General features: G+C 39.9%; 1 protein-coding gene and 1 long non-coding RNA gene across 2 annotated transcripts in view; one reads left to right on the forward strand and one right to left on the reverse strand.

Annotated features, from left to right (window-relative positions):
• The window catches only part of LOC117946355, a 2,830-nt gene extending 2,656 nt beyond the window's left edge, over positions 1-174 (forward strand). Inside the window, exon 3 of the long non-coding RNA XR_004657012.1 lies at positions 164-174. This is a non-coding gene — a long non-coding RNA (uncharacterized LOC117946355). The remainder of the gene's footprint in view (positions 1-163) is intronic.
• The window catches only part of znf407 (zinc finger protein 407), a 146,892-nt gene that overhangs the window by 5,499 nt on the left and 131,393 nt on the right, over positions 1-10,000 (reverse strand). The window lies entirely within an intron of this gene.

A 10,000-nucleotide genomic window follows, 5' to 3' on the forward strand; every position in this document is an offset into this window, starting at 1 on the left:
AGAGAGAGAGAGAGAGAGAGAGAGAGAGAGAGAGAGGCAGGCTGCTTTATTGGCTCTGAACAAGATGGAGGCTCCCTGAGAGGAATAAAACAACAGAGAAGGAAGAGATGGAGTGAAGGATGCAGAGATGCGCAATGATGTCATTTCGATTTCAAGATGACAGAAATGTGTCAAGAAAAGTCTTCGAGTAAATCTGAATCAGTGACTAATAATAAACTTGTAGAAGCTCATGGTATATGTGTGGGGAATCATTCATGAATATTATGCACATCAGATTCAAACGTCCTGCCATTACTTTAGATGGCTTATGTGAGAACTTGGTGGGGAAAACAGCAATATGGAAGACGCCAGAGACAAAAGTCAGAAGGAAAAGGAGAGTGAGATGAGTGGAAGGGACAGAGACATATGCAAATTTAAACAGGAGGACAAATAATAGAGAAGAGCTAAATCTAAGTAGTTGCATTCTACATTATGAAAGAAACCTAATGTCAAAGGCAAAGCTTAGCCTTTCTTTGCACCATTGGGAAGTGTGTTGATTTTCAAGATCAGACCTGGTAGCGAATTATGGAATAAATAGAAACAGTCCAACAGGTCCAAAAGTGAGTTCTACGTAAAGCTGATCATTATTATTGCCAAGCATTGCTGTAAACAATAGTAGAAGAATTGAAATTGTTAAAAGCACCATGCACTAATTCTTTCTGATACTCTTGCTTGATTATCACAGTCTCCCCTTCTCTGGAATTCATTCCCACCCCGACTTAGAAACATCGATTCCCTCCCCCATTTCAAATCGCAACTCAAGACATTGGTTTAAAACTGCCTGTCCAACTTAATGTCCATTACTCTGCCTGTTTCTGCTGTTGTTATTGTTGTATACTTATTTTTTGTTGTTTTTTAAAATTTCTTTTGTATCCGTGTACGGTGTCCTTGAGTGCAGAGAAAGGCACCTTTAAATAAAATGTATTATTATTAGTTACTAGTTACTAATTATTACTTGTGTTGGATCTTTATCAGAGAAAGAAATTAGAGTAAATGTGTAATGAATGAAATGATACTGAAATTAAACTAAAGCTGATTTAGTTGGAGACTCCTCTGGAACCTCTTAGGTAACCATGTGTGTGGCGTGACCGCGTGGCTTACATCAGTCAGTGTGTGAGCGTCAGGTCAGCGAGAGAGCCTCCCTGCTCAATGTACGGTGTACAGATGCAATTATTGATCAGCAGATCAATGGGCTGGCCAGCAATGGGGGCCCGGGGCCTCTAAGTGGCATTACTTCAGCTCGGAGAGGCCGCCAGGGGAGCGGTCAGACAGCACTTACCAGCAGTTAGAGATATTAACCTTAACACCGAGACACCAGCACACATACAATCAATTACACTCGCTGTAACACAGGTCAGCTTGCTGCAAATGTGAGCTCACGTGTAGTAGGGCGAGCGGCGCACACACGCATACATGCTATTCTTGCTTTACTTGTGAGGACGTGGCTCTGGTTGTAATCCCGCAACCGAAATTCAACCCTCACCTCAACCCACACGTACCACACGCTACAACCTAATTGGTTCTCACAAGGATGGAGGAACACAACAATACACATGAAAGACAAAGAGATCACCCTGAATAGACCTTACAGTAAGCCAAAGTCTAATACACTATATCAAACCATAACACAAGAGCCCAGCAAATAAAACATGCTCACCAAATCAATTACAAGGTTAATGGCAGGACCATGAAACAGCCAGAGCTTATGATCAATTCTTAACTACAGCACAAATCCCTTTACAATCCTTTTACCAGCCGATTACCTTCAATTATAGATATGAAGCCGGTGCTTTAAAAGGAGCGTGATGGAGACCCCTAAAACTGTGACACACAAATAGCTGTTATTTGTGGGGGGGATTTTTTTTACAGATGAGATGGTGTGTGTGTCACACTAGTGCAAGCTTTTGAAGGTGACACTGCTAAGTAGATAAAGTGTCAGCTGTGGGTGTATCCAGGTCACTGGGGAAGGCCTGCATACGAGTGTGTGTCAGTGTTTCTCGGTGTTTATACTTATCTGTGTGTGTTTTAAATGTATATAAATTTACGTGGCCGTGCGTGTATTTCATTGCATTTTATAAAAAAGTATATTGATTGATTCGCTTTTTCTACTTTTTCCTCACCTCCAATGATTTTAGGCATCATTTAGTGATTTATTGTGATTTATAATCATTTTTAGAAAGACACTTTTGTTATTTTGTATTCATTTTTGCGTGCTTTTTCTGTTCTGTTCTGTGTTAATGCATTTAATGTATTATTCATACTGTATGTACATGAATTGCATTACATGTTACTGTGGGATATGTATGTTAATATACAGTATGGCTAAGTATGTACTTGTATGTGCATATTTTATAAGTGCATTAATGTGTATGTGAGTGTATACATTATTTAGTTTTATTCAATTACATATGTTGAATTTCTCTGCATACTACAAAAAGTCAATCATCCATATGTGTATGTGTGTGTGTTTGTGTGTGTATACTTTAGGATCTTCTTTGGTTGAGCTGTGTACATGATGACCTTACCTGCCTCTCCTCCCCTGTGAGGCCTTAGGCAAAGCTGCATGTGTTTCATATGTGTATATGTGTGTGTGTGTGTGTGTGTGTGTGTGTGCGCACAAACTAGCAGGTCAGCTGAGGTCTGGCTAGTGATGGCTCTACTTTGTCTGGTAGGGACAGCCGCTACTGTCACCTTTACAAATGCTATGAATCAACGCCAGGGACGACAGGCCGGCCGACCAAAAAACAACCAATTATACAGCGGCCAGATTGACACCGGGTGTACTGGGCAGAGAGAAAGAGATGGAGACACACTGAACATACCCCAAGGACAAATAAAGAGAAGAAAATGAGGGCACAGACTGACAGAGGGCCTTCTGGGCTGATACACTGATATGGTGGCTCTGAAGGCCAATATTAATGTCAGTTGCTTCAGCTTGACGTTAAAGCAGGAGTGATTTTACAAATTCTTTTTAAAATGTCTGTGTTGTTACTCTTTGTTGTCAGTTGATGTAACACAATGTTTAGTATACTTAACGCATTCATGAAGACTCTTTAAAAAAACACAACATCCTCTGTAACACAGAAAGCCATGCTTTTTTTAATTAGTTTTTCCCTATAGTGTTTCCTGCTTCCTTTGAAAATATTGTTTTTCTGTAGTTAATAGTCTCTTTACTTTTCTTTTAGTTCTAAATAGAAGAGTTTGGGTCCGGCAGAAAAGTAAGTCTCTGAAACACCCGCAGTGTTAATTTTTTCCTGCATGTTTTCCTCTTCACGTCACTTCCCTGTGTATAGTAAGTAGTAGAAGCAGTGAGGATAAATTACGCTGATTATAATATCCAGAGTGAAGCATCATCTATGAGCATAAATGTGAATAAAGCCAAGATTTTGAGGTTTTCCTGCCGCACTCGCAAAGAAAACATAAGTTTGAACAGGGTTTGAAGGAAATCAAATAAATGTTTGATCATTCCTCATATGAGCAGGTTTCACATACAGTACAGCCTGGAAATAATAGAAGAGTACAGTGTGTTTAAACTGACAGTAACTGCAAAAGGAAAAACACTTCCAAACAGCTGAAAGACAAGTTGTGTAACTGTTGTGTAACTAAAAAACTATAGTTATCCCCCACAAACAGGAAATTGCTACCTAACTAGAAGTAAACAAGACTGGTAGTGGATACACTGATAAACTAAGCTATTCCATTTATGGCAAAATAATTATTGCACGGAATAGATATACAGTACATATATCATGTATAATATTACAAAATGTGGATTTAGAAAATGATGAAACATATCTTACATACCGGCATGCGTGTCAAACACTGAACATTAATCCAAAACATGTAAATCAAGAAAACTATATAATCAAGTGATAGTCATCCAGAGTGACAAAACCCTGGACAATAAGATATATTGTAGTACTCCACAGATTGAGCTGAGAAGGGCTCAAAAGGTGAGAAGTGTGCACAAATACACACACACACACACACACACACACACACACAAAATGGTCAGAGGGAACACAGGTCAGCGTCCTGCTCTCAGCTCTTTTTCTGCTGACAGAGGATGACCCAGTGTGAGTATAATCTGGTCCACACTAACTCTATCTACCTTGTGTCCCCAGGGTCGGTGCCCCCAGAGAGAGAGAGAGAGAGAGAGAGAGAGAGAGAGAGAGAGAGAGAGAGAGAGAGAGAGAGAGAGAGAGAGAGAGAGAGAGAGAGAGAGAGAGAGAGAGAGAGAGAAAAAGAGAGAGAGAGAGAGAGAGAGAGAGAGAGAGAGAGAGAGAGAGAGATGTGAAACGGTGAAGCAAATAAAAAAAAATCAATCATTGGGGAAACCATCCCAACTACACCTTTGCTTTTCATCTTTCCATCCTGTAAACATCTTAGTTACAGCATAGTAAATATTATTTGATTTTCAGCTATACAAATTAGCATCAATAAATACACAAGCACATGTGTTTGGACAAAAAAAAAATGATTGGATGTATTAACACCACTTCAAAATAAAATATCATGCTATTTTAATTGTATAAACAAAGAAATTACAAGAAACATACAAGATACTGCAGCAACACTTATAAGAAACACACAGAAACCCCCTTTTAGAAATACAGACAAAGATTCAGTTAGATTCTGAAATGTATGAATTAATTTATTTAGTACATCTCAAAATTAAACCAAACGAAACATTAGAAATAGAAGAAATGTCATAAGAAATGTCCAAATAAATTAAATAAGCAAAACATTCAATAAACAATAACAAACATTAACCAACGTAGACGTGTCTGAAAAGGAGTAGGAAGAAGTGTACACACACCTTTTCCATAACTCAGAAATTCATTCTTTTCATTATTTAAAAGAAATATTTTTTACTTCCCTTCTTGACCCTTAGTACTGTGGAACACTCCTATGGTACTATATACATTTTTGTGTTTTGAATGAACAATCCACGTACAGATATATATTGATATTCATATGTACACGTGCATACACACACATATACATACATAAACATTTACATACATACACACATACATACATACATACATTTCCACAAATATATTGTAATGCAATCAATGAGAGTAACAATTGTTCTCAGCGAGTGATAAATCAGCTAACAGTGCTGCTAACCGCTTCCTGGGAGGACCAGATGGAGGGGATTTTCCTATTAAGAAGGCCAAGTATGAAGGCTAGGTTAGCCAGTACAGTTAGCACAGGATGCAGTGCCTCAGCAGGAAAGTATTGCTCTGCATCACAGGGAAGACAAGCGTCATCTACCACAACACAGAGGCTGCTGGGAATTCATCTGGCTGGCTATGAATAAAAAGAGCAAACATGTGGGAGGTTGCTACAGTTGCACAAAGCGGGGCCTGATAAACAACAGCGGGGCTGTCAGCGAGAGGGTGTCTCATGCTGAAAGGCCTGAAACACCTGATGACTCCAGGTTGCATCACTAATTATTTACCCCAGAAATCATTTCAACTTTCAAAATTACCAACCAGATACGACTCAACCACCACTTTTTGTTGGCGTTTCCCTGATGGTGTAAGCTATTTGCACTCTGTAGATGAAGGTCAGAAATGATCAGAGGGCCAGACATAGAATAGAGAGAGAAGGCGTGTGAGAGCCTCATCTGGGAATCCAAGAGGGACAGTTGACATATGAAACAATAACAAAGAGAACATCACTCTTCTTTCCCATATCTCCCATCATTCCTTTCCCTTCTGTCAGTCTTTCTATCTCTCTAGCCTGTTTCCTTCTTCCTCTCTCTCGCCTTCTCTTAAAAATCTCTGGAGGTGGACCTTTGATTGCGTCTTTAATTAGCCATGTCAGACGGCTCCGTGGATTTACTGGCGATGTCGAACTTCTGCACATAATTACATGCCTTTTCCCTTTCTCTCCATTGCCACATACCTCCGTTCATCCCTCCATCCTCCTTTCACTGTCTCCCTATCTGTCCCTCTCACTCACTCTCCCATGATTTAACGATTAATTATGTATGTGAGTTTGAAAATAAAAGCTTTTTTGCTAATCAAAATTAAATCCCCCCCCCCCCACCAATCCCCATTCTTGTAATTACAGTGTGAAGATGATGTTGCTGATGTCTTTTTGTTTCCATGTCCTGGCCCGCGGACTGATCTGAGGTCCGTCAAACAGGATGGGATGAGCAATCACAACATAATGCCTTGCTTCAGAATTAAAAAACAAAACTGGGTGGAGAAATAAAGAAGGCCAGATTAGGTTAGGGGAGAAAGAGAATAAAAGGAGAATATAGACAGAGGCAGAAGCACATTGCTACAGAAGATGTCAGTGAAGGCCAAGACCAGAAACCAAACAGAGGCCTGACTACAGTCATCAGTCATGGAGGAAATGTTTTCTTTGTCCAAAGCTAGTACTGAAGTTCAAGAACACTTGATGTCATTTAGTATCTGATGAGTACTTTATTGATTTATTGAGCAACTGTGTGGTGTACGGGATGTCAGCCTAAGGCTGTTTTGTCCCAATAACAATACAAAACGTTAATATTTAACATTAAAATCATCTATCAACTACACAATAATTGACTAATTATTTCAGCTCTAATAGCATTAGCTAGCATCCTCTTATACTGACTTGTATAATGAGAAAATGTATTGATATACATAAGGTTGTCTTTCTGTTGATATTAAATGAATACCAATCCAAACACACTGGTGTTTGATTCAATTTCAAGGTAGACTATGGGAGCTGATGACACATTTTGAGCATCTGCTGCTTTTTTCCTCCGTTTTTTTTTCCTCCGTTGGTCGGACAATGTAGGTAAGTGATTGGAGGACATTAAGGCATCAGTATGCGCCACACAAAGTATCTGTTGGATGATCAAATAGCTTTGGAAAGGGGATCACCTTCCTCATGTCAGAATTGGGGCGGTGGGTGGAGGTAAAAAAAAGTTAGCACTTCTCCATCAAGCTCTCTTTTCTCATTCTTAACAAACTACTTCAGACCATTTATCACATTGTGTGTACAAGCAAGTGCAACACTATGAATGATAGTAGGAATAATTGAGTGTAACGTATGCAAATAGAAGACACATATCCGAAAAATATGATCCAGATTCCTCTGTTATTTGCTCCTCTATTTAAAAAGGCGTTCTGTGGAGCAACTACAGATTGATAGCAAAAATACACAAATTAAAGGGTTACTCCAATAATTTGGAGTTGCACTTCTGTAAAATGAGAGAGGAGAACTCAAACTATGGGGATTAAGATAGGTCAAGCTCCCTAAACATTGGATCCCATATTATGCATTATGACCCTCTGACATCAACCCCAGAGTACACATTAAAGTTCATTATCTCAAACCAAGGTGAGTTACAGTTCAGGCCCCATTTATATGAGAAACACATTCTTACAGCACAGTAAGGCTGAAAATAGAACTGATTTTAATTTTGTATTGGTGGTTGTGTAATCATCAGCTGAAATAACAGTTTACCCACCTTTTTTACCAAAACATCACAGTGATGCCAACTAATCAAAGCCTGGCCATCCATACAGTATTTGGTATTACAAGTCCCTATTGCTCCCTGTTGAGTGACTCACACTCCTAAACAACACACACTCAAAGACCCATAGGTCTGTTTGGCTTAGTCTCCGATCCTGCCTGCCATATTTACTGGGTATTTACCTAACAGAGGCCTACTGGAGATATTTATCGTCCTGATGGCTCTATATATAGGGCTGAGGAGCTCGGTGAGAGGAGAGGCAGGCGCGGTGGGAGGTTGCTTCTCTAATCTCCATCTCCAGGCTGACAGGCCTGAGAAGGCCCTAATGAATGACTCTTTTCATCTGAACGCCTGTGTGTATGTGACAGTATAAATATTTAGCAATATTGGAGTCAGCTCGTGATTTTACACAGATGGAGTGATTGATGGCTCAGCCCCCTGATGCATGCCAAAGACCATGCTGGAGATGTTATATAAACCACCACAGTCTCTCCCACCCTCCATCATCATCTCCATCTCGCTCTCTCTCTATCTTTCACACTGCCTCCTCTGCACTCCGCCTCCTTCCCAGCTTGTCTTCTCGCTGTCGATCCGCCCTCTGTGGCTCTGCCAATTTGCTTCACTGTTGAATTTCTATCATACAGTGTGCTGTCCCTACGGCTGTAAGACTAGTAGAGAAAAGCTAAATCAGAGGAAAACAACCTGACAGGGACGAAACTGAGGAGATTGGCATCGACATTTTACAGTTCAAACCAGTTTAGTTTTTTAAAATCAATCAAAACAATATATTCCTGCAAATTCCTTCTGAAACAACCATTACATTCTAATTTCTTGGATTGTATTTTTTTCTTCTTTATAGTATCACCTTTTTTAAGTGCTTTGTAACATTGTACACAGTATGAGCACCGATAGCAAACCAAAGGTCCAAGTCAACATGGGAGTGAGAGCTGCTCTTCAAGTCTGCAGGCTCACACACAAACAGACACATACGGTACATATGCACACACACACACACACACACACACTTTGGCTTGTCGTCAGAGAGAACAGCTCACATCAAAGCTATAGTGGTGAGGCAATGAGGCAACAGTTACAACCTTGGTTAGGGTTATACATAGTGGTTTTATTTAAGGTAAGACTAAACCTCAAGGGAACTTCTTTATAAGAATCTCATTCATCTATATCTGTTTGTGTGTATGTGTGTAGGCCTTCTGCATTGCCTCTGCATACCCAATTAAACTAAAATACAAGAACACAATCCCTGAACAAATATATGAGGACTTTAAGGGGGGATGTTGAAGATGTATTAACCTTGTAATAGCCTGTGTAAAATATGCTCCCCTGGTAATGAAATTTCCTGCTTTAATTTGAAAAAATTGGGGAAATATCTCCCCTTTTTGCCTTGTGTTTTCTCATTTAATTGCATTTAAAACTTCAATCTCAAACACCCCCACCGCTTTATGGGAAGAAGGACCAGCGCTGGACCGCCACATCTATTAATCTAACTGTCCTTTATCGGAATTAGCATTCCAATGTGATCGGTTCCACTGCGCCTTCGCCACCGCTTGTAATTCCAAGAAAATCCACTCCTATGCTATAACTACAGTGCCCTTCAAGACCACTACCAACTCCCCCTCGCTTTGAGAGGTATTGATTTTTATTTGTTCTGTAATGAGAACAATTAGTCTTTTTCCTGCCCTCCTTCATCTATCACCTCTACGTCCCTGTGGCTGTGCCACCCAGCCTGCCTCTGTCTTTACCCAGCTGGAGGTCCATCCTCTGGGCAGAGGACACCACTGTGCCCCTCTGCAGAGAAAATACAACAAACTAGGAATAACAGAGGACGTTTTTCTACCTGACTATGGCCTAAAACTAAGCAAGTGTTTGAAACTAGTTTGATCTCCTTGGGGTTTGATCCGAAAAAGGCTTTTGGAGGATGATGCTGATACTCGTATTTTGTGATGAAGATGCTGATTTAAGACAATTAGCAACAATAATACCTTAAAATGACTGAGAATCAGTGTTTATAGGGAATTATTTTTTTGTCCTGGCATGAAGAAAAAAAGTTTGGATTGAACTAAAGAATACGACCAGCAAAATGTTCAAATCATTACTAATCAATGCCACAGTAATTACAGAAATAAATTGCATCCTATCTATCCTACTGGATGGTTTATCTCTGATTTTAATGAGAGGCCAACGTACATTGAACCCATGTGCCAGCCTGACTAAGTGACATAGAGTAAATTACCACACTCTAAATCCGGTGTTGCTAGTGTTAACATATACCATAAAATGAGAAAACACAATAAAACACTCACATCTATCCATTAAGAACGCTTCAATTACCAGCGAGGGAACAGAGTGGCATGTTAGCCTGACTGACTAGCGGCGATCAGGAGACTTTAGCCTCTTTAAACCACTTGATTGACAGGGTGATTTGTGACTGACTGACTGGATAAGTGGTGAGCTGCTTGC

The sequence above is a fragment of the Etheostoma cragini genome, chromosome 6, assembly GCF_013103735.1.
Source record: "Etheostoma cragini isolate CJK2018 chromosome 6, CSU_Ecrag_1.0, whole genome shotgun sequence".
NCBI lineage: Eukaryota > Metazoa > Chordata > Actinopteri > Perciformes > Percidae > Etheostoma > Etheostoma cragini.